At 44.1% G+C, this 22,323-nt stretch overlaps 1 protein-coding gene across 5 annotated transcripts in view; it reads right to left on the bottom strand.

The window, feature by feature from the left end:
- meis1b (Meis homeobox 1 b) overlaps positions 1 to 22,323 on the bottom strand; it is a 129,723-nt gene that overhangs the window by 72,870 nt on the left and 34,530 nt on the right. For 4 of the 5 annotated variants that reach the window (XM_085922196.1, XM_085922200.1, XM_085922198.1 and 1 more), the window contains 2 exons: positions 8,785 to 8,992; positions 531 to 624 (listed from right to left, as the gene is read on the bottom strand). The gene's annotated coding sequence lies outside the window, so the exon portion shown is untranslated. The remainder of the gene's footprint in view (positions 1 to 530; positions 625 to 8,784; positions 8,993 to 22,323) is intronic. The other variant, XM_085922199.1, reaches the window with a different exon arrangement.

The following is a 22,323-nucleotide window of genomic DNA, read 5'->3' on the forward strand; positions in this document are numbered from 1 at the left end:
GAGCAGCCAGCGGGGAGTCATCCTGTTTCCACTCGCTGCAGTGTGGACCGAGCCAAGCGCACCCACAACTCACTCCTAATTACCCACCTACCTCTAATTATCCAATCATAAAGCCATTAGCGGCCTTGCACCATATTAACGTGGCCCCGCCCACACACGCTGGCGAGCACCAGTGCCAGCCCAATTGCACAAACGCCTCTCCCGACACACACAAATAACCACTTTTCTTTGGCACTAATAGAGTTAATGTCTCAGTAAAAAAGCCCGGCAATCCAGAATTGCAGATCCCGTAGAACTCGGCCAAGGCTTAAACTTGTTGCTAAGTGAAATTGACTTCAGGATTTTAGTTTTCAAAATATTCCAGTGAGAAAATCAGACTTTGAACCAAAATGGCAGACTTCCTGTCAGCTTTTTTCTTTTTTTTTTTGGTGGGTCTAGTCATGCTAGATTTGCCCACCAAATTTCAACTCAAACTTATCAAGAAGTCCATCGATAGAATCCGAGTTAAAAAAGTAAAGTCGACCTCATACCTTATTGAGTCGCGCCATGTCCTCACAGCAGCTTGTGCAACCCGAGACTCCAGATTGTTGCGTTCTTTATTCATACCCGTCATGGCACCGGCACCTTATTGGAGGGAGCGGGGCGGATGGAGAACACAGGTGCACAGATGTTAGCACAGCTGCGAACGCGTCCGAGATGCTAACGCTAGACGAGCGAGATGGCGGGGAGACGCGCCATGAAAGCCAACATTTGATTTTTGATTTTTCCTCTATATTACTTATTTGTGTTTGTGGATAGAGGAACTATTGCAACAATGTAACCCCCCCCCTAGTAGTTGCTTGCAAGGTTACGTAAATAAATGTCCACGACTACTCTAGAAAAAGAATGATGGAAATTGGAAATATTTCTTTTTTCAAATATTGTTGGATGAAATTTAAGCCCTCCTCTCCATTAAATAAGAAGTCAAAAAATGTTTGCTAGACAATATGAAACATGTATACAGCAGTGCTTCTGAAGGTTTAAGTTTTTTCTTTTAAAACCACTTCAGCTCAAATTTAAGACCTCTCCTTCATTAAATACACTAAACAGGAGAGATATGAACCTGCACGAATAATGGAGAAAATAATTCCATTGACTAATTCAAAACCCAAAACATAATGAAGACGACAGGTGTCAAGATGCGTCCTGACAATGGAGGACCTTGCGCTGTCTCGGCTTTTTTTTTTTTTGCTTTTTAAGGTGGCGCAGCTGTTCTTCCTCACAATCTGCCACTCAATGCCACACAAACCGATGAAGAGCGGCTTTTGTTCTTAAACTGATGGCATTGTTCTGCGCTAATGCTTTTTGGTTTTCTCCCAAACTCGGTTACACTTGTTTTGCAAATGTACAAACTTTGTGTAGCACTGCAAGACTTGCTGTTGGACTCCCAGGGGAGTCTGTAAATAAGTTCTTTGTGTCACGGACACAATACATTAAATACCTTGTAAATTTAAAAAAACACAATCCAAACAAAAAAAAAGTGCATTAAATCTATTAAAACATTTTATGTTTAAAAATATTTGGTTGTAAAAAGGGTCAGTCTGACTCAAGATGGTTCAAGAATGACGGAAGAATGCAGAGCTGCTGCAGCGCTCCCTGTTGACTAAACACTTCACTACACTTTCTTGAACAGAGTGAGCACAAATGAGCTTTTAAGGGTTAAATAACAGCAGGTAGTCTCTAAGAATTGACTTTTGATTTCCTAACCCTTATTAATTTTACAATTGAGTATTTTTTATTCCAGGTTCCTAAATCTGCACGTTTCCTACTTATGACACTTCTATGTCCACTCATCATCTGATTGGCCCTCCCTGCTCTCCTTCCTCGCAGTGAGGTCATAATGCGACATGACACAGGAGATGGCAACACGTCCCTCCGTCCATCCCGGACCGTTTAAGACCAATGAATATCATTTTTGCTCCCAGTTGGATGCCGCCGATGCGCTCTCGGATATGCTCCCGCCGCCAAAGCGTATCAGCGTTTGCGCCTGTCAACCCGGCTGCCTTGCAAGCCCCCACCCCCCCACCCGCCTCTCCCCGGCCCCTACACACACACTTACATGGCGTTCATGGACCCACACACACAGAAAGAGACATAGAGGATATTGTCAGCCTCAAGAGAGCACTTTGTTGTTTTGGATGCCTCTGTCATCTTGAATGCACGTCACGCCACTCGCACAAATCCACCACAAGCAAACTAACAAAATGGCTTTGAAAGGGGATGCAAGTATCATTAAAGAGAAAGCAGCCACAGGTGGAATGAGGGTCAGAGGGGGGGGGGGGTACTCATTTTCCTCATTAGGGGGGGGGATTTACCTTCTCTTTGGTAAGAGCGCCCCACATGGGTTTACTGTACTGCTTGATGCGCAAATTTGACATCATGAATCATGTGTAGACAAAAGGAATTCAAATTGAGCCGAATCTTTGCATCGGATATGCACGCGGGTGTCCCTAATGTTTTGAATTTCCCTAATGATGTTCGCTTGGCTCCCCCCTCTTTAAAACTTGGCTGCCGTTCCTGGTGGGGCCTCAGGCACTGTTTGCTTTCTTTTTTTTTTTTAATGCTCTTGAAGTGAGGTTTGCACACACACACACACACACGGACCTCTATCAAAGTGGCATTTTATCGAAGCGAGTGTTGATTTGATGAGATAGAGGCGCACGAGTGCTGTTATCTGAGATGCGCTTTGATATGCTGGATTAGAGCTTCACACTTTCTTTTATTCATCGAGAATCTCCAAACTACTTTTTGTATTGTAACCATTCAACTCCGAGTGCGGCTATCCCATTGGCCGATGCAAATGAGGCTGATTGATTACAGCTACGACGGACCCGCGTGTTCTACGCGGTACAGTCCACCGATCCGATAGCCGCCGTTGCGAAGCGGACCCGGCCGGCGGCGGCCCGCTACTTTCAAGATGAAAAAAGCTGGTTTTGTGATCTTCTCCGGCTCGCATTAGCACCGTGCTAACGCGCGGCGTGATTAGCTTCTATTAGCATGAGGCCTTCGTTAGCGCTGTGCTTGGCACCTCACACGTGCTCTTTGACCTCTCCTCGCAGGTGCCGTCATCGCTACTAATCAGGCAGGTAATTAGGGAAATAAAGTGTCTATGTGTGTGTGTGTGTAGAAGTGGTGTGGGGGGCTTCATTAGCCCACCCTCCCTTCCACTTATCCACCCTTTCAGTCAACCCTAGTTGATCTTTACAAGAACCCCCACCCCTCCCTTTTCCCTTTCATTCTTTGCCTCTCATCTACAGCAGCCTTACCTCTGCCCCCCCCCCCTCACACTGACTTCTAACTGGGGTGCATTCTGGAGGTGCGGAGATCCGGATCAAAGCCTCCGGAGCTCCCCGGGGAGGACGTATTCCGAGGCAAGAGAAGGGATTTAACCCTTTCATGCTTAGTGGTCATTACAGTGGACAGCTGTTCAAAAGCCGTTTTCTCCTGGACGCAGGAGTCGTAATTTTACATTTTGTGCATCGGTCACTCAGCTGTTTGGGCATTTCCTGTTCAATTCGACTTTTTTATGCGTTAAGTTATGTTATACGCAATTTCCTATCCATCCACGAAACTGGTTTCAGAATCTTTCCGATTTCCGAAGGACTTGGGAGTGTTTGGATCAGAAGATCCAATGATGTCATCAATGCTTCGCAACAAAAGCCCTATCCAATAAGTGAAGCTATAAAAGCTACGTCGATAGCATCCTAATGTACCAAATAAATAACCCAACGGTGAAATGCATATAGTTGTGTAGATTGAGTCTCCCTTATAGATGCTTGTAAAAATAGCTCCACGCAGGCTAATTGTGCTAAATAATGAATCAACAAGAAGGGAGTAAAGACCAAGGCCTTCCTGGAAAAACGCCTTTGCCTTCAGTTCATCATTTTTAAATCAGGCCATTCAATATTGAGAGGCAGGCCGTAATCGCTTATCATTTATGGGAGGAGATGGAAAACAGTCCTCCGGTGATGTCATCTTGATAGAAAACAAGCCCCGTGATGCTATTGCGCAATTCGCTTTAACATGAACGCATTAAGTGGCGTTGAGACACGGTGTACGCTATGACCTCATGATGAAATATTAATAAGAGTGGTCTTATGGAAAAGTTGATAGACAACTGACCGCTTCAGTCGTGGCTGTCTGGACCTGAGTGTGTTGTGATTGTTGAGTTTTCTATTTTAGTCAACAAACTTGGTCACTTTGCAGGAATTGACGAAAATGACGTGTCTGTCAAATTTGGAAAAGTTTGACTTTGAAAGGCCGCTGAAAAAGTAAACAGAGAAGTGCTTTGTCTTTTGACTATTTTTTACTAACTGGCCCTCGTCAGCGATGTTTATCTTGATTAATGCTGCCTGAGCGTGTAAATTGAGACGAAAGATAAAAAGATCAGTCCAAGTCTGCCAAAGCGATTAACACAACTGTTAGCTGCGCTTTGACGACATCATACATACAAATGTTGGCAAAACTGCGAGCGTGGATATGTTGTTGGAGTTTGGCAAAGTAGTTTCTAACAAGGCTGAAACTTTTGTGAGCGTTCTTCCATGGGATGCACGCGCAAATGTCGCACTGCCAACCCCAACAAACTTGATTCGCTTGATATTTACCAACAAAGCTTTACAGTGCGAGCTAAGAGGATTAACCCGCATGTCACTGTCAGCGTTTAGGCAAAGTGCAACTTGGATTTTAATTGTCACTGTTTTGTTGTTATGTCGCTCTGCAATGCTATCAAGACACTGTTAGAAACGGGCACAACGGGGCGATTGTTAACAATTCTCTTGAATTGGGCCCTGAAGTAAACCTCTCCTATTCAACTGCACTGTACTTGGCTTAATAACGTGCCACATTTCATTTTTCCGCAAAAAATATTTCACCACCTTTTTTTAAACGTTACCAGAAAAATCTGCATATTTTTCCTCAAATTTTATATTTTGCAAATGATGAAAAGAATAATAAATAAATAAATAAATAAATAAATAAATACATACATAAATAAATATTGTATATATATTTATCTATACGCCCAGACATTACATTTGTTTCAGCCATATCATGATAATCGTGATTATTTTTGATCACTCTAATAAAAATTTCCATAACTCTTTCCACCTGAGGACAGTAAGAAACAAACCTATTTTTCCATAAATCGTGCTGACGCGAGCTGTTTGTGTCATCACCAGAGCGCCCTAATGCCACCTGACGTTTCCCTGCCGGTTGCTTGAATATTCCAATATTCTGATCAGCGGCACATAATGTGGATGGTCATGAATAATTTGGACGAATTTGGTGGAGGTCTGATTATCCCAAGCAAGTTCTGTTCTGAGAGGGGTTGGATCCAAAAACACCATTAGCCAGGTGGTACAGCATGAATTAAAAATAGAGCAACACGCTTTTCCAGGCAGGCTTACCTAGCAACACACACACACAGCATCCCTCCAACCTGAAAAGAAGCGATCCGGACACGCATACGTGACCCACATAGCCCCTCGCTCGTCGACACCCTCATCCCAAGATGTCTTCACGATGTTTTACCATCCGATTTCCTTCAGGCAGCTTCTCGGCCAATGTGTGAATCAGACGACAAACACGACAAAAATGTGGAGACGCGTTAGCGAGCTGTCATGAAGACAGGACGAGTATCCGGAGAGACTTTCCACTTTGAGAGCAAACACTGCAGCGAGATTCAATAAAATACGACAAAGTGATAAAAGAAATGACGTGATGCCACAGTGGGAAAGAAGGAAAGGTTAAGCGCTATTTTGTGGAAGATTTCCAGCAACGCAAGTTGCATGTAACAAAATTAGACATTTCATGTAGTTTTTTTCAAGTCATCCATTAAAGAGCCAAGAAATGGACCCAAAAAAATCAATAGTAGCACAAAAGAAGAACTGTGATGTACCAAGATAATGAAAAAACAAAAAAATCTCCCCACAACATGTTCTCTGCAGCCTGTTGTATATTTAATACGCACTCCATCATTCTGCCCTCTTTCCATCTCTCCTTCATCCCCAACTTGGCCACATAGATGAAGATGGTGAGGCTTGACGGCGCATTCTCGCATTTGCCTTCTTCAGCGCGCGCCGGCTCGGAGGGCCAAAGGCCGTGGCGCGGAAAAGAAATCCGGAGAATGAGGCGGAGTGAGGGGGGGGGGCAGATAATTGAGAGGGAATTAGTCCATCGGGAATGGCGAATTCCGGCGAGGGTGAAAGAGAGAGGCGTAGATGCGGGAATAAAATGTACGCCATGGCAAACATGTTTATCTCATCCCGCGGCTCAAGTGTTGACTGCGTGACGCCGGTTCAAAGCTTTGTCACCCGCTCGTCTCCTTTGCTGGATTTTGTCTGTCAGCCGAACAAAAGAAAGAAAGAAATAATCCTCGAGGTCTTCCACAACAATGCCCCCCTATTTTAAAAAATAATATCAGATACAGTATAGTGGGGCGAAACGGTAGCCTTGTGGATCGCAAGTCTGACGCTCAACTTTGGGCTTTGCGCCAAAGAAATTCCAAAAAGTATTTTCTGAAACGAGATTTTGGGTAGGAATAGCAGTTTCCACTTCAAATGAACTTTGCGGAATGTTCTTGATAAATAAATGCGTCTTGCCCCGTGGCTAGCGTCATCGTCACCTAATTGTGTCACTCACTCATTTTCCAGGTCACAGCCAAAGCGTCTGAAAAGCAGAAAAGTGCTAATCCTGACAAAAAAACACGAGTCGGGAGAAAAGAAATTAATGACCGAATGCATTTTTCATTCAGCCTACAAGAGTCGAGGTGTAATGTGGCCGTGTTTGCTCCCCCATGAAAGATGCATGGATGGCACCACCGGAGAGGTTTCAAGAATTTAGCGCTAGAAAGGATATATGACAAATAAATCAAGATGCAAATCTCACTGGAGGCACCATTGGGACTTCTCCAATGAAAACGCTGTGAATAATTGAAGAGGAAGAGGAAACATTTCATCAATGAGCGCTGGAAAAAGAGGTTCTTCCCTTTTTTTTTTTAAAGGTCGCTTGAGGTGCTTTTTTTGAGCAGAGATGGTGAAAAGGGAACAAATAGTCGCTGGCAAGCTTTTGGAAAACAGGCGGAAGAAATCAAGTTTGTAATCAATGTAGAGGAGAAAGGTTGTGGTAAAAAGACACAAGCGGAAAGGACTGAAAAATTACGAGAGGACAACTTAGAAAATTCAGCCCCGGAAACCAGTTCCACTTCCCAACATGAATTTTGGTAGACGTGTCGAAAATGAGTCAACCCACAAAAAAGTCTGAAGAAGCCATTGGCAAAAACACATGGGGAGTCTTCCACGATGGTCTAAAGCACCCATTTTAGGGTCTTCTTAGCCATTTTTATGCGTCTATCATGAGTATACAAACAAGAGGATGTCCGCCATTTTGATTTGAATTGGTTTGTTATGGCCATTTCCAGGGGTCTTAAAAGATGAATGTGTAATCCAGATCTTGCTGTTAATGTGAAATTTTCAGCAAGTTCAGCAAGCCTGCACATGGCATCATGGGGTGGAGGCTTGGGGATGCATCTCCATGGTGAAGCAAGGGCTTGCCAGGAACAACTGTCTTGGCAACGGCGTCGCTAGGGATACCGGCTCATTGGTTAGAGTTGGAGCTCACCCCAGAGTCCTTGGAATGATTAAACACTGGCAGGATTTTTTTTTTTTTCGTAGAGAATGAGAGTCTGGGGAATTGTGGGAAGGACGCTGAGGTCATATTCATTAGGAGGTTGGAGGTCCTGTTCTCAGCCCAAACTGTAAATCACTGCCTTTGTGACTTCATTGGGGGAGATTACTACTGGGTAACCTTCACAGGTGGAAACACTTGCAAGTTTGTGCGAAGTTTTTATTCAGAAATTTTGACCAATAGTTGGATCCATGAGATTTTTTTTTCCTGTGTCCTCCATTGAGTTTCAAGTTGCTCTGTAAAACTGGTGTCAAGGGGTGTTTTTTTTTTTAACCTTCTCAAGGGGGCACTTTCAACAAATTGGCGGGTTTCATATGTCGGATAATAAACAATTTCAAAAGGGATTCTTGAATACTCCTTTGCGTTGTGCCTGAGAGATCGGCCGGAGTGTGAACGACGTGTCATCCCGGGTTAAACGCAACCATTTGAATGAAGTGACATGGCAGTGTAGTGACTAATGTGAAAGCTCAGTGTCACATCGCCGGGCTAAAGAGTGACTGACGTGACTAAAGAGCAAGTCGACACTGCCTGTCTTCACCCTTTTTACATGTTCAATGTCGCTGACCTGACACTCCGTATTTCCTTTATAAAGTCGGATTGATCCGTTGCGGTTGCTTATGACCGTTTAGATCAGAGGACTATGGTGATGTCATCAATAATGGACCACAGTGTTGTTTTAAAAGTTTGTGGATAACGTTTTGCCAATTTGACTGCGTTGGAACCTCCAAACAGATCTAGACCAACTGAGGAATCGGCAAACTGGAAGACCGATTGAAAAACGCACTGAGGGGCCAACAGATTGACCGATAATCACACAGAAATATTGACTCCCTCCACCGACCAAACACTTCGGCCAACTGAGAGAACGAACTACTGACTGACCAGCCGAGAGCAACCAATACAGACCGACAAAATTTCTCTATAGACTATTTTCTATTGAAAAAAATTTTTCTCAGCAAAGCAGTTGGCTACATTTTGCTCAATACAAATTCAATGCAAAAGATTTGGCTAGCTTGCTATGTTTCTGCTTTGGGTGTGAAAGCGATGTTTGTGTCAGGCTACCTCCAAAAAGGGAGTCAAGAAGAACTTCCTCTTCTTGGCAGGCGAATCGCAGTAAGGGTGGGGGGGAGGATGGTCGGGTAGACGGGTCCAGAGACAGCGATGTGGATCTTTTGTGCTTTTTGTTTGTCGTCTGGATCCCCCCTCATGGTCGGTGGACACACACATGCGTCCCTGGAAGGCGGCCATGATGTTTGTTGTGCTTACTTAGCTGTAACCCACAAAAACACAAGACTAAGAACCATTGTGCTACGGAAAGTGGTTGGATTTGATTTAACTGGTCTGAAAGTATTTTTATGGACAAAAAAAATACGTATCTAACCGACTAAACCGAGAGCTCACACATGAAAGTTGCAAAGTAGCAAAGGTGACCCGCTAAAGTGTTTTTGATTATTTTCCCCGTGATGTGTCGGTCCTGAGAGATTTTCACTTGTAAATAACTCAGCCGTTTCACTTTGTCAGACATATTCTCACTAAACTCCCCGAGTAAAGCATCCAAATCCCAAAATCTCATCCCCATTTTTTTAACAGTATTAGAAGGATCGGCACTGCTATTGTGGCTTCCCTCAGGAGCAAATCGTTTGGGTTTTTTTGTCGCGAGAGATGGATATGGTGGCTGTGGCGCAAAGCTGCTGACACCATTTCAAAGGAAGTGTCAGTTTCTCAGGCCTCGCCTTTGTCTACTGGGTAATTTCATTGGAGAGGCACGACGGCGCGTCCCTCACTCCACGCATTCAAACCTTGTGTCCCGACGCTGGCTCGCTTCCCGATGCGGAGATTTTTTTTTTTCCTGACTCCTTCCTCCGGGTTGAGAATTCAGGCGAAAGGGGGGCGGCTGTACTAGTCCCCCCCTCAGGGAGCCCCATGGTTAGATTGCCAACCGGACTCGGCATTACCTGCGAGTCATGTTGTTGGGGGGGGCAAATGAGTCGGAAAATAAAGAAGCTTTCTTTGATTGGATAGGAGAGAGGGGCTCAGTTTGAGGGGAGCAGGTCTCCCACATAATGGGGGAGGGCACTGGGGGCTCCACCGGACATGAGAAGCATGCCAGCTGTCAACGGATACTCGCTTCCTCAAAACCACTGAAGTTTGAGAAAGTCTCTTTAGTGTCTTTTGTGCACATTTTGAATACGACACATTTTGATAGATGGATCTATTAAAAAGCAACTATAGGTTCCGGAGCCAAGAGGATTCATTCGAAGCCATCAACGGCACCAGAGGGTCCGAGTTGAGACAGGCACGAGCCGGAGGAAAGAAAAGGAAGAAAGGAATTTCCTCTCCTTTTGTCTCGCTTTCTGGGTCAAGGCCTAATTGATTTGCTGATTAGTCGTCCATCAACCTAAATCGCAACCTGCCTGCGCACCTGCGACGGTGGGCGTCGATGATGATGGATTCATTAATGTTTTTTTTTTTTAACACATTTAGTCTGACAGTACATGCGGCATGTAAAAAATATATATTTTATTTTTCATTTGCCACCATCAGGGGAAATTTGTCAACTCACATGTAGAAAGGTTGTTAGTGTCATGGGTGCGTTTAATTTGTACTACCGTACGATAACTCAACACTGCAATTATCTCTTCCGAAGCACAATGTGACGATCATTTCCCCAGACACCGTAATTATCTTTTAGAAGCATGACAAATTTGTCAAAGAACTCTGACAAATGGACACTTTTACTTTGGCAAAGTAGAAGAAACATTTGAGGATCAAGTAGGAACTTACGAGAGAACCGAGTCAAAGTCAGAACCAGTGTAGGACCCTTTCCAAGAACAGTGTTTTTGTTTGGATTGTGTCTCTTGCCTTTTCAGCGTTTGGGTTTGCCGTGGTGGTAATCTGACACAAGTGACCGATGCTGATCGCTTCCCACCAGCCTGGGCCATAGCAAAAACAGCTGCAATCATAATACTTATAATAGCAATCATAATACTTAACATAATTCCCCCAAAGTGGAGCCATCACTGAGTCATTGAGCCTTCATTCAAGCAGAGTATCCCTGAGCAAATGTGAGTGTCCCAAACACTCAAGTGGGTATCGCCTTTCTCAAACATCTCTTTCAGCAAATGGCTGCCAAGTTTGGCGGTGAGCACTTGATGCCTAATTAAAATGGTGGAGCTTTTTGCAACAAAACCCCAACAGTGGGGCTGTTCCGAGGTGCCGTGTAAACAAATTTGGTTTAATTTTACATGAGTATTTGCTGGGCGCTGTGTTGTTAATAAGCCAGACTTGCTCATCAGACTGTAAGTGGCTAGCTTCATGTATAAAATATAAGATGAGGGGATGGAGTGGGGCCTGGAGAACCAAAGAGGACTCCAATGGACCTCAGCTGTGGGAGGGTACTTAGACCAGACTAGGGGACACTGTTGACTAGCCTCAAGTTTGTTATGTGCACAACAGATGAAGAAAAAATAGAAATTGTAAACATTCAAGAAGAAGAAGCTGGTGAACTCTCGCTAGGCAAAGACGATGTCCTAATTGAGAGATGCACTGAAATGGTTGCAGGGTGTTTTCATTTCATGGTTCACTTCATATCCTCTTCACACACACACACATTCACGCACTGTGTGGTTTTGATCATGAATAAATGGAATAAGCTCTTAGTAAGTTCCTAAATACAGCCTCGGTGTCACGCTATAGCTAATGGTCAGAGTTAGCTTCTAATTGTCGCTTGACGTCGACACATGCAATTAAAAAGACATCATATTTACCGTTGCTTCGATAATTAGCTTGATGCACAAGAAGTAAAATTCCACCTTAAATGTGGCACGGCGTAGCAAATAAAGCCAGCTCGAGCGAAGAGTGCACTCCCGTTCGAGTGCAGCCGAGCGAAAACGACACAAACACATCAATGCAGATTTTGTGTGTGTGCATTTCAATGCGAACGTGGGGGTTAATCAAATGAATATTTTAACAGACATCCATTAATTTGGTTGTAGCGACTTGCCCGATATAACCCATTCTTCCCGTTTGCACCAGTGCCCCCGCTAAAGATACCCCAAAACGCACTTAACTGTTGTGTTGGCGCAATGTCATGTTCGGCTGTGGTGAAGGGAGCCAAAAGGAAGAACAAGTAACTTCTCTGGGAAGGTTTATTTAGCGTGTGTGTGCGTGTGTATGTGTGTGTTATGGTAGCCAGAGGGCTCAGTGTTTGATCCCTGGCTGTAAAATGGATTATCTGGTGGCAGGAGGGTGAAAGGATAGCAATGTGTGTAGTGGACGGAGTCCTTTTGGGGGGGTGTCCCCCCCGAGGAGCTGCGCCTTCTTAAGAAAGCTCTCTAGCGTGTAGCTCGGGCTTAATGCTCACTTTGTCACCCAAACAGGGCGGGAAAGCTAATCAATAGCCTTTGATAGCGACTATTAGACTTTTAACAAGCTTTTCCTCGCGCTACAGACGGGAGGGAGGTGTAACCTTCAACGAGTTTTCGCATCGGAGGCCTTGAAATTTCACTACATCCGCCATGAATTCAGATTACGGCAGAGTTGGGCTATAACGTAGATGAAACGATTATTTTTATGGTTTCACAAATTTGACGATTTTGCTCGTGTTAGCATGCTAGCTAACACAATCGCGTGGTTCATTTACGCTGAACTGCTCGGTAATCCAAGTGCGCTTTTGTTTGAATCTAGCTGAGGTCTTGCCATGCGAGGTAATGAAATATTTTTTCTTCTTGTCTTACGAGGTTTACAGTAATGTTCCAAATGATTGCTCAATTATGTCTTGTGGTATCGATACAGAGCGGCCGACGTAATTTCCTGGTTGATGCGATTAGTGGACTATTAGGCTCGGCCAGGGCACGGACAAATTGACTTTGGTGGCAAGGTCTTGACAAGAAGCAGAAAGGCCTGCTCCATGAGGCTCCCTGCATCAGTGGCGTCGTAACCGCGTTAGCCACGCGCCGCTTCCTGCGCTAGCCGCCTGTTTGTGATGAAGACCGAAGACGAGAGGGGGGTTGGAGGGTTCGTTGCCATCTTCATCTACTGCAAGTGTGCTTTTATCCATCCATCTGTGCTATCAGTCCATCTATCTGCACAGTGTCTTTTTCTCATTTGCTGCCCATCGCTGTTATCTTTACTGTGCAGAGCCATGTGGTGCTCTGGGATACCATCAGATTTGTTACTTTAGCGGCGCTAATGCATTCTTATGTTCTTGATTTCTTTTTTTGTCTGTCCTCTTTTAAACCCAGAACTATCTGGTGTTATTGTTACCCAGCTCTCTCGTTTCTCTTCTAATGTTGTCTTCGGTTGCTGTATTTTTTTTTTGTTGCCGTTATCAATCCGGTTGTTATCCTTTATCGGTTTTGCACTGTTCTCCGTTTACGCTCGGTTTCTTGCCAGCTTGGAATGCGAGTCCTGAAAGCACAATGTAACGGAGGAGGTCATAGTCTGGGCTTTAGGTGGCTTTGCAGAAGAACCCGCTACATATGAGCTGACGTTGCGCACCTGTAGCGATAACAGGTGTTTTCCGCCCCAGTTGATTGGGAGCCGCCACGCTTGCCTTCCCTCGACAAAGAGTGTCTTATCCTACCATCAGCATGGCTCAAGTTTGGATAAAAAGACTCAAAATTAGATTCAATCCGGGGACAGTGAACGGAACTGAAAATTCCCAAATGTCCGCCGTACAACTGTTTTGAACAGTTACTTTAATCACTCAACTAGAAAGAAAAATAACATGGCCGAGTGCACTGTACCTTGTCATGTAAAAAAATGCCCCCCCTCGGCTAATCTGATGCTACACGGGGAAGTAATCAAGAGCGGGAGAAGGAAAACTTGTAATGACGGCCAGCTGCAAGAAGCGGGGGGCCCGCGAGTGAGGAGGTCGCTCGCGCTAAACACTTTCACCTGCCACGCCACCACTGCCGCTACGCTACGCCAGAGCTAAACGCTACAACCTGGACATGTGGAATACACAGGAACACTTGACTGCTGTTTCCACTACAGATGACAGAATTACAAGAATTAGTTTTTCTAAATGTCAACACAGCAGCTTGGAAACGAAATGTAGTAAATACAAGATACGACACTTTGATATCAACGGTATCACGATACGGCGATTAGAAAAGCAACACGGAAGACGGAAATGTGATCTATAACATAAGAAACTGTCTATAATTGTGTTTTTCGCCTTCACACTATTGTTTTTCTACTTTATTATTTTTGTCTTATGAAACAACTTATTCCTCCCACTTTTTTGACACCTAACTACTCCCACATGCTTTAACCGATTCACCCCATTGCAACTTTCACACGTTCCAAAAATTCACGGCATGTTTGCTACCATTTTTTTTGTTCATAACATTTACCGTTTTTGCGTAATTAACAAATTTGTTCCTTAAAATCCCCCATTCATTCTTAATGGCACATTCAACACGAGCCATTTTCTCGAGTGGGTTCGAATCTCACTTGGCTGTTATTTTTTATTCATTCATTTATTCATTTAATTTTAACACATCATTTTAAACATTTATTTTATTCAACATCATCATCATAATTAATTTACCATTTTTATTTATTTAATCATTTTATTTCTCATCATTTAGCATCATTCCACCGCATTAATAGTAAGTCACTGTTTAGCTCAGTAAGTAGAGAATGGCACATTCAAAACGAGCCATTTTCCCGAGTGGCTTCGAATCTCGCGTTGGTCATTACTTTCTATTCTTATAAACATTATCTTCTTATTAAACAACTTATTCCTCCCACTTTTTTATTTTATTCAACATCATCATCATAATTAATTTACCATTTTTATTTCTCATTTAATCATTTTATTTCTCATCATTTAGCATCATTCCACCGGATTAATAGTACGTCACTATTTAGTTCAGTCGGTAGAGCATCAGACTTCCCCCCCTCAACGTCGTGAGTTCAAGTCACGTAATAAATTGCCAATTCTAGTTCTACTTTATTATTATTATTTTATTTTATTTTATTCTTATTATTATTGAACAACTTATTCCTCCCACTTTTTTTTATTTTATTCAACATCATTATCATAATTAATTTACCATTTTTATTTCTCATTTAATCATTTTATTTCTCATCATTTAGTATCATTCCACCGCATCAATACTAAGTCACTGTTTAGCTCAGTAGGTAGAGCATCAGACTTCACCCTCAACGTCGTGAGTTCGAGTCCCGTAATAACAAGTGTGAAGTGTCTTCGCCTTCACACGCAATTTCTCCAGAAATTGCAAATTCTAGTTCAAAGTATTGATATCAAATGACGTACCACTGGGTACAGCACGTATTGTACTTTTTATGGACTGTATACCACCCCCCCCCCACACACACACAGATATATGACTTGATATGCTGGTGTTCCCTGCAGCCATAAGCACTGATCTGCAACCTAATTAAGAGGACAATTAAGTTTGGAGGCGTGACGATTTTATATGATGGGTGAGTGTGTATGTGTGTGTGGGACTTTCCGATTAAAAAAAAAAAATCTTCGCGTTCTCCACACTTGATCTAATTAGTGTTAGTTTCACAAAGCATGTTTTGCAGGATCACAAATGACACACATAAGAGCTTCAAAAATAAATTATGAAAAAAGTTCTTTCTGCAGAAAAATAACTGAAAAATTGTGTTTGCGTTATGGTTGTCATATGCAAAGGAGTTCTATATGCTACATTGGGCTACTGTAAATTATTCGCGTATAGAGGCAACAAATCCAACATTTCTTTCTAAATCCCGCCAACTAAACGTAGAAAACTGCTGACGCCACAAAGGTACTATACGATCAAGAATAAGCACACTTGTCATTTATCTTTGATGATCTCCTGCAGGGTTCCTTACGAGAAACTTTGTAGCTTCGACGGCTGCGGTTCGCTAGCGGCCCTACGCGCATGAAACATGAAAGTCTGAAACAAAAAAAGGAGAGAGCAGACGCTGGGAAAAATACCTGCTGGCCCAATAGCCAGCCTCCATATGCCCAACACTTTTTCTTACTGCTGTGTTGGACAGAATGGAAGCTTGCTTGTTCTCCTGGGTCCCACAAACACACACACACATTCAAAACGCACGCTTCACTGGGGACAAGCCGGCAAGAGTAATCCTGGCCTAGTTTTGCGCTTGGAGCAAACTGCACCATTGGTCCACACACTTGCCATTGGTACATTGAAGAAATGGTTTGCAAAAAAAAAAAAAGAGAACAATGGAAAGAAAGATGGTGGTCTCAGTCACTCTTGGGGGCACCGGCTTGAAAAATATCAATGACATCATCGACAAAGTGACATCAACTTGACTTCCATCACATTAGCGAAGACTTCAACAAATGTTAAGTTGAGCGAGGTGGGGGCAGTTATTCTTCATTGGCCATGTACTACTCTGACCAAACATGACTAACAGAAGCACTTTGAAGCGTCTCCCGCTGTGTGATTACTACCATACGCAGTCCACATGTGAGTCATCCCGCTCTGAAAATACCACATTATTTCACAGCGCCTGGAAACAAACACTCGCTTTGTCTTTTTGGCGCTAAAGAGCCATCACTGGTCAAAGTATCATTTTCCACGCTGAGTAAAAATACTCACCACTGTGGTTTGGGTGGAGAAGTTTTTGAGTTGAACTTCTTCAGAAGAATTATTCAGAATCCAAAATGTTGTTAATCCCCCACCCCTATGGGATTTTTCTTTACGTAAAAAGGCGCCCGTTGACATTTAACGAGGAAACCGGTGTTCAGTGAAAATAATACAGCCTTGGCCTCTAAAGCGGAGCTGTTAAGTACTTTTGTCTCCGTGGAGACTCACCAAACACCAGCCCACACATTCTCAATAATAATCATAGCATAATAATCACAAAAAAAAAGGATGTAATTAGGATTTTTCTACCATTGTCAAACCTTCAGGGGTGTGACACGGCGACCTTTCATTTGCCGAGCGCCATGTTTGGAATGGAAAATGAGGAGAGGAATGAATAGCAGAGGAAGAGGGGAAGGGGGAGGAGTGAAGGGGTATTGCTTATGAATATGCATATTCATATTTGAAAGACAATCTGCGGCCTCTCCGATTATTCTCGGGCCTTAGCGCACAAAAGAGAGTCATATTCTGCTGAAAACTCGTCCGGGATGGCGTGGCGGGATGGCACCCGCCGAGCGACCCTGAATCGGGAGGACGGGAAGCGGTCCCGCCGGGACCTCCATCCCTGTGGTGATTCCCACCAAATCCCCCGCAAATTCCGCCGGACCCGTTGGTTGGTTACGTGTCCACACAAAGAAAAGTTCACAGTCTCATATATGGCGGACCCATATAGACAGAGACTAAATGCCATCCCAAGCAGGGTTGTCTAAACTTTTTCTTCAGTGGGCCGCAGAGCCATTTTGACATCCTTAAATATATAGCAGGGGTTTTCAACTGGTTTGGTCCAAGGGACCAACGTTATAACCAAGAAGCAACTCTAAATAATACATACATTTTTTAAAAATATTACAATTATTTTCCGTTTCCAATTTTGCGGACCACCCGGAATACCGCCACAGACCACTAGACAGCCGCGGACCACCGGTTGAAAATCACTAGTAGTTGTCACTATGACATGGGCTGCTAAGAAAATCAACAGCGGGCCGCAAACGGCCCACGTCCACACTTTGGACACCAAAGCCCAAACACGAGCTCGATCCGTTACAAGTCGGATCGGAACGTACAGTAGAAGAATCACGTCTCGCCCCACCTCCCCTGCTTTTGGCTTTTATGCCGGGCCATAAAGAGGTGGATTTATGTCCGAGCCTCGCCGAACATGCATGTGAATGAGAGGCACCCGCGAGGGGACGATATATCTTCGCAAACATATACAGTGGAAAATACGGCGGGGGAATGGAAAAGTGCAGCGTCGCAGAAACAAAGAAGAAGGAAGATGAAGAGACGCCGTCTTGTTTTTTATTTAATCGCAAAATCAGAGCAGTCATCACGACGCGGGTCCCATCTGGGAATGCCATCGCGAGGCCGCGTGGCTCAGGTTGTCATCGCTACGGGGCTACCGAAAGCTTTAGTACCTGCAAAAAAATACTTGTTTTATGTCATTTTGGTTCTCAGGCTGCTACAGTACTTACCGATGACACTCGAGTTTCTTTTGTCATCAAGGATTTCCATTGGGATGCATAAAATATCGAGCTAATCTAACTCAGAATGTCTTGCGGCTAAAAACGTGAAACTGTTTATGATCTTAAGTCAATCAGTTTTGCAAAGTTCCAGAAAGCCATCAAAATCGCCGATGTAAGCACTTTTAAAGTCATGATTACAGCTAGGTATTCCGGGTTATTTTGGTTCCCAGGATGACACCTTGGATTCCGTTCGTCATCTGGAATTTCCCTTGGAATCAATAAAATATCTGCCGACTCTAATTGAAAATACCTCACGGTTAAAAACACAAAACTATCCAAAACCAAAATTCTATTTATTTGTAAAAGGCTCACCAATGACATTTGAATTTCTTTCGAAATTGGGGAATTTGGTGGAGATTCGTAAAATATCAGCCCAACCACACAAAAACCTCTAGAACATCACAACGACTCAGTTTAAGTGACTTTTGGTCCATATTTGCGTCACGCCACCGCCAAAGTCGTGAAACTCCATCATAAACCGAGGACCCCTTTATATTTCATGAAAACGCATATTAAGGCAAAAGTCCTTCAGGTATTGACTCACGTTACATTAAACCAAATTCTATCACAACCCCCCCCTGTATGATATTTCCAGTGAAGGTACGTTGAGCCAACTTCTTTGCAGGATTGGGGGATGGGGGGAGAAAGCAGGAAAAGAGGGGGAGGACAGAGAAATGCTGGAGGGAAGCAGGAGTCTGGAGTTAAATATTAATCCGCGGTGATTCATCTACTGTGGAAGCCTCCAGGCATCCTCTGCACTCGGCCAGCTGTTGGCCGTCGTCTCCTGGCCCTGGCCCTGGATGTGAGAGGCTGGGCCGCTGCCCGGTGTGCCCATGCATGAGCTTCCTTGGCTGGGGGAAAAGCGGCAGAGGCCAGGGCAGGTGGTGGACCTGGCGAGAGACGCCGGAGTGTGAGTTTTTACCGTTCGGGGGCCGCGGGTGTCAACGGCGGGATGTTACGCTGTCTAAGCACATCTGTAGACTCCTGGCTCTGGCCGGGCCCCTCGGAGGGCAATGAGGCTTGACCACGTCAAGTTATGAGGGAAGAGAGAGTTGCTGTGGGGCTACAAGGATGGAGGATCAAGGAAAGCAAAACTTTCACTCTCGCACAACAACGTAAACACAAGCCGCTGTCTCTCTATGGACTGTTGCTGTACATATTGTAGTCGCCGTGACATCACCCGCCTGGTTCTCAAACTACTTTGGTAAAAACTTTGCAGGTCGCCATCGCGGAGTCGTCGGACTCCAAAAGTTCTCCCTTATCGACTGTTACACTCGTCTTGAGCTAAACTGAGCTCAATTGGATTGGACAGTTCACACTGTGTTGCTTGTTAGCATCAGTGAATATTTTAGGGAAGCCCATTAACAGGCTCCAAATTCATCATGTCGTCAAGTCTTTCACAATTTGCGTTGGCGTATGAGGCCCGCCTACCCTTAAAGCACCTTTTCACATTGTTAAGGGGGGTGGGGTAGGGGGGCAGGAAGAGCAGGGTTACTACAGCGTCTTGGCCACAGAGGGGAAAAATTTGAAGGCAGAAGAAAGCGCTGGGTCATGAATTATAGAGCGGATCACTTTCGTCTCGTTCCAGGGAGACGGCGCTAGACCACAAGAGAGAGAAATTCACCCCCCTATTCTTGTACGCGCGCTGTCTGTTACGTGGGAAGCCACCAGGGAAAGCAATTTATGGCCAATTGAAGCGGCGGGCAACATCTCTCGGAAGGCAACGAGTGGATCCATAGCAACGATCCTGGAGGGGCGTATTAATCCCCTGCTTTATGTAGTGCTAAGTGTACAATAGTAATCAGGATTGGAGCAGGCCCCGCTGATCATTAAGGGAAAAGGCTATATAAAGAATTCATAATGGGATTAGCCCACGGCGGGTGGAGACGGAGAAAGCGCCGGGAACGGGGGGGGGTCTGAAGAATGGAGATGGTCGAGGGGAGGGGTACAATACTGGAATTAAATCACCCATCAAATTGCATGGAAGAATTTTAATTTACAGGTTAATGTCGCGTCGTGTGACTAATCACAGCCAAGCGTGGCAATGAAGCAGTCGGAGGGGAAAGAGAGGCCGTAAATGCTGCTTCCTGATCAAGTCTTGTCTACCAATGCAGATATTTCCGGAAAAAATACTTAGACATGACAAAAAATGTGCATGTTTGGGGCTTAGATTTTCTTTAAAGTAAACCAGCAAAACCTGTGGGTAAATTGAACGGACATATAAGATTGTGAGACAGCCTGGTGCCAAAGTTGAGACATCTAAAAGGACAGATCGGGAATTAAACCTCCATGTGAGCTTCATGGAAGGCATTTTGGGTTGTCTTTCAATTGTTTAGCAAAACATTAAGGCTAGCACGCTAGCTAATGTCAGCCATACAGTTCTTAAACCTCCATGTGACGCATTTTGGGTCGTCTTTCAATTATTTAGCAAAACATAACAGCTAGCGGGCTAGCTAACGCCAGCCATACAGTTATTTTCCTTATTTTGCTTGGCATATGTCGACAAGCAATCTAAAAGCAAAACAAAATAGCTCGCGTGCTAGCTAACGCCAGCCATACAGTTTGTTTCCTTCATGTTTTGCTTGGCATATGTCGACGAGCAATCTAAAAGTACCTTGAGCCTCATCACAGAGGCAGCGGCTGTCCCTTGGTCCACCTAAAACTCTTCCTCTACTAATTCCATCTCAGGCCTTGGCTCACGGCCCCTTCATCACCGGCGGCAGACCGGTGGGAGGACTTTATTACAGCCACAGCTCGTTAGCTTGAGTGGTCTTAATGAAGCAGCATGGCGATCCGACAGAAATCATGCTGCCGAGACCCCGCGTCATTACGCCGGCCTTTAATTACGATGATGTATGGCCAGGGCCGTGCCTTGAGGGAGCACAGGAGCTTACAAAGTCTGAGCAGACTTCTCGTATTAACATGCGAGCGTTTCAGCGATCTTTTGTTGTGTAACTATTTAGCCTGCTATGCTACAATGAGACTTGCTAACCCAAGTTTGCCAACACAATGTGGGGGGCAAGAAGGCCTCAAAACTGGAGGAATTGGTAAATCCGCAAACTTGTGAGATTCTAGAAGAGAAAAAAAACAGTGCTGTCTGTCCCAGACTCTTTCTTTTAAAGGTGTGGCGGTCGCAACATGTCACGCCTCCTCGGCCTCCATTATTCAAAATGAGCAGAAATGGTGTTATATAACGACAAGCGGACGATGTGTGGAGCTCAGCACTCCGCATCAGTTCTCTGCTCTGTGTTAATTGGTTTTGCTTTTGAGCGGCCATCATTTTCTTTTCGAGCCCATTAAGCATAATGCTCCGGAGTGCCGGATTAGCTGGCGCCGGCTAAGACTTGCTGTGTTGTCGTTAAATTCAATTTAACGGGGGGGCAACCACCAGCGCTAATTACCGCCAAGAACCCCCATACACACACACGCATACAAATCCTCCATTCCTATTAGATAGGTCACTGTCTCTATGAAGAGATTTTTGTGGTTTACGTTACCTTCACGCCTAATCTACTTCTCAATGACACCTACTTTTTGTTTGTGGATTAATAACCCTGACGCCGTACGATTCGGCTCGGTTGAGCATGGCGTCATACAAGATGCTAGCGAAAACTCAGCCCAGTAAGTCAATCTACTGTATCGTCCTTTTACAGTGATGCAAAGATTAAGAACGATTAAAAATGAAGCGACAAGACGTACTATTTGTGCCATATTTTATTGCAGGTCAAATTTGAGCTAAAGGGGGCGGGGCCATGTTCATTCTTTAAAATATCAATAAATGGTATCGAATTGATACAACCATGATATTTGGGCTTTATTGACATGCAAACCATCTTATTTTGTACAATATTTTTGTGGGAACTAATCAAAGTATTGTATTTAAAAGCAATGCAGAATATTTGTTATGTTTGTATTGGCGCCTTTTCATACCGCGCCATTTTTTTTTTTCTTTGCCTCAGCAAGTCTCAGCATTTTTACTTACTTTTCATCCTGACCTTTATTATTAACTTGCTCTCCCATTTGGCCAAGCGGATTTTCTTTTTTTTTGTGTGTATTTTTTTTTTGTACAGGGACGCAAGTAGGCGATTTATTATTAAGCCAATGGCTTTTACCCAACTGGCCCCGCCCCTTCCGCCATCTAAAAGCCTCCTTGGAAGCCCACCTGCACTACAGAGAGGTCTGCATTCACTATAGAAGCACTCCCCGAATCTGAATAAAAGATGAAATATTGAACACGTACTGCAAGGTTGGGAGTTTATTATTTAGGGCAAAGATGGTCTAATTGCCTTAATGCAATAAGGAGGTTGTTTCTTATTTTTTTTCTTCCCGCCCACCCTTAAGCAAGGTGTGGAGTCTGCGAGTTTGAGATTCTCATCTTAAAGGGCAAGGCCAGAGCCGGACCTTTTTAAAAAGTAGCCGAGATGTGAATTACTTTTTAATTTGTG

The sequence above is a fragment of the Syngnathus leptorhynchus genome, chromosome 10, assembly GCF_054491065.1.
Source record: "Syngnathus leptorhynchus isolate UIUO chromosome 10, UIUO_Slep, whole genome shotgun sequence".
Lineage (NCBI taxonomy): Eukaryota > Metazoa > Chordata > Actinopteri > Syngnathiformes > Syngnathidae > Syngnathus > Syngnathus leptorhynchus.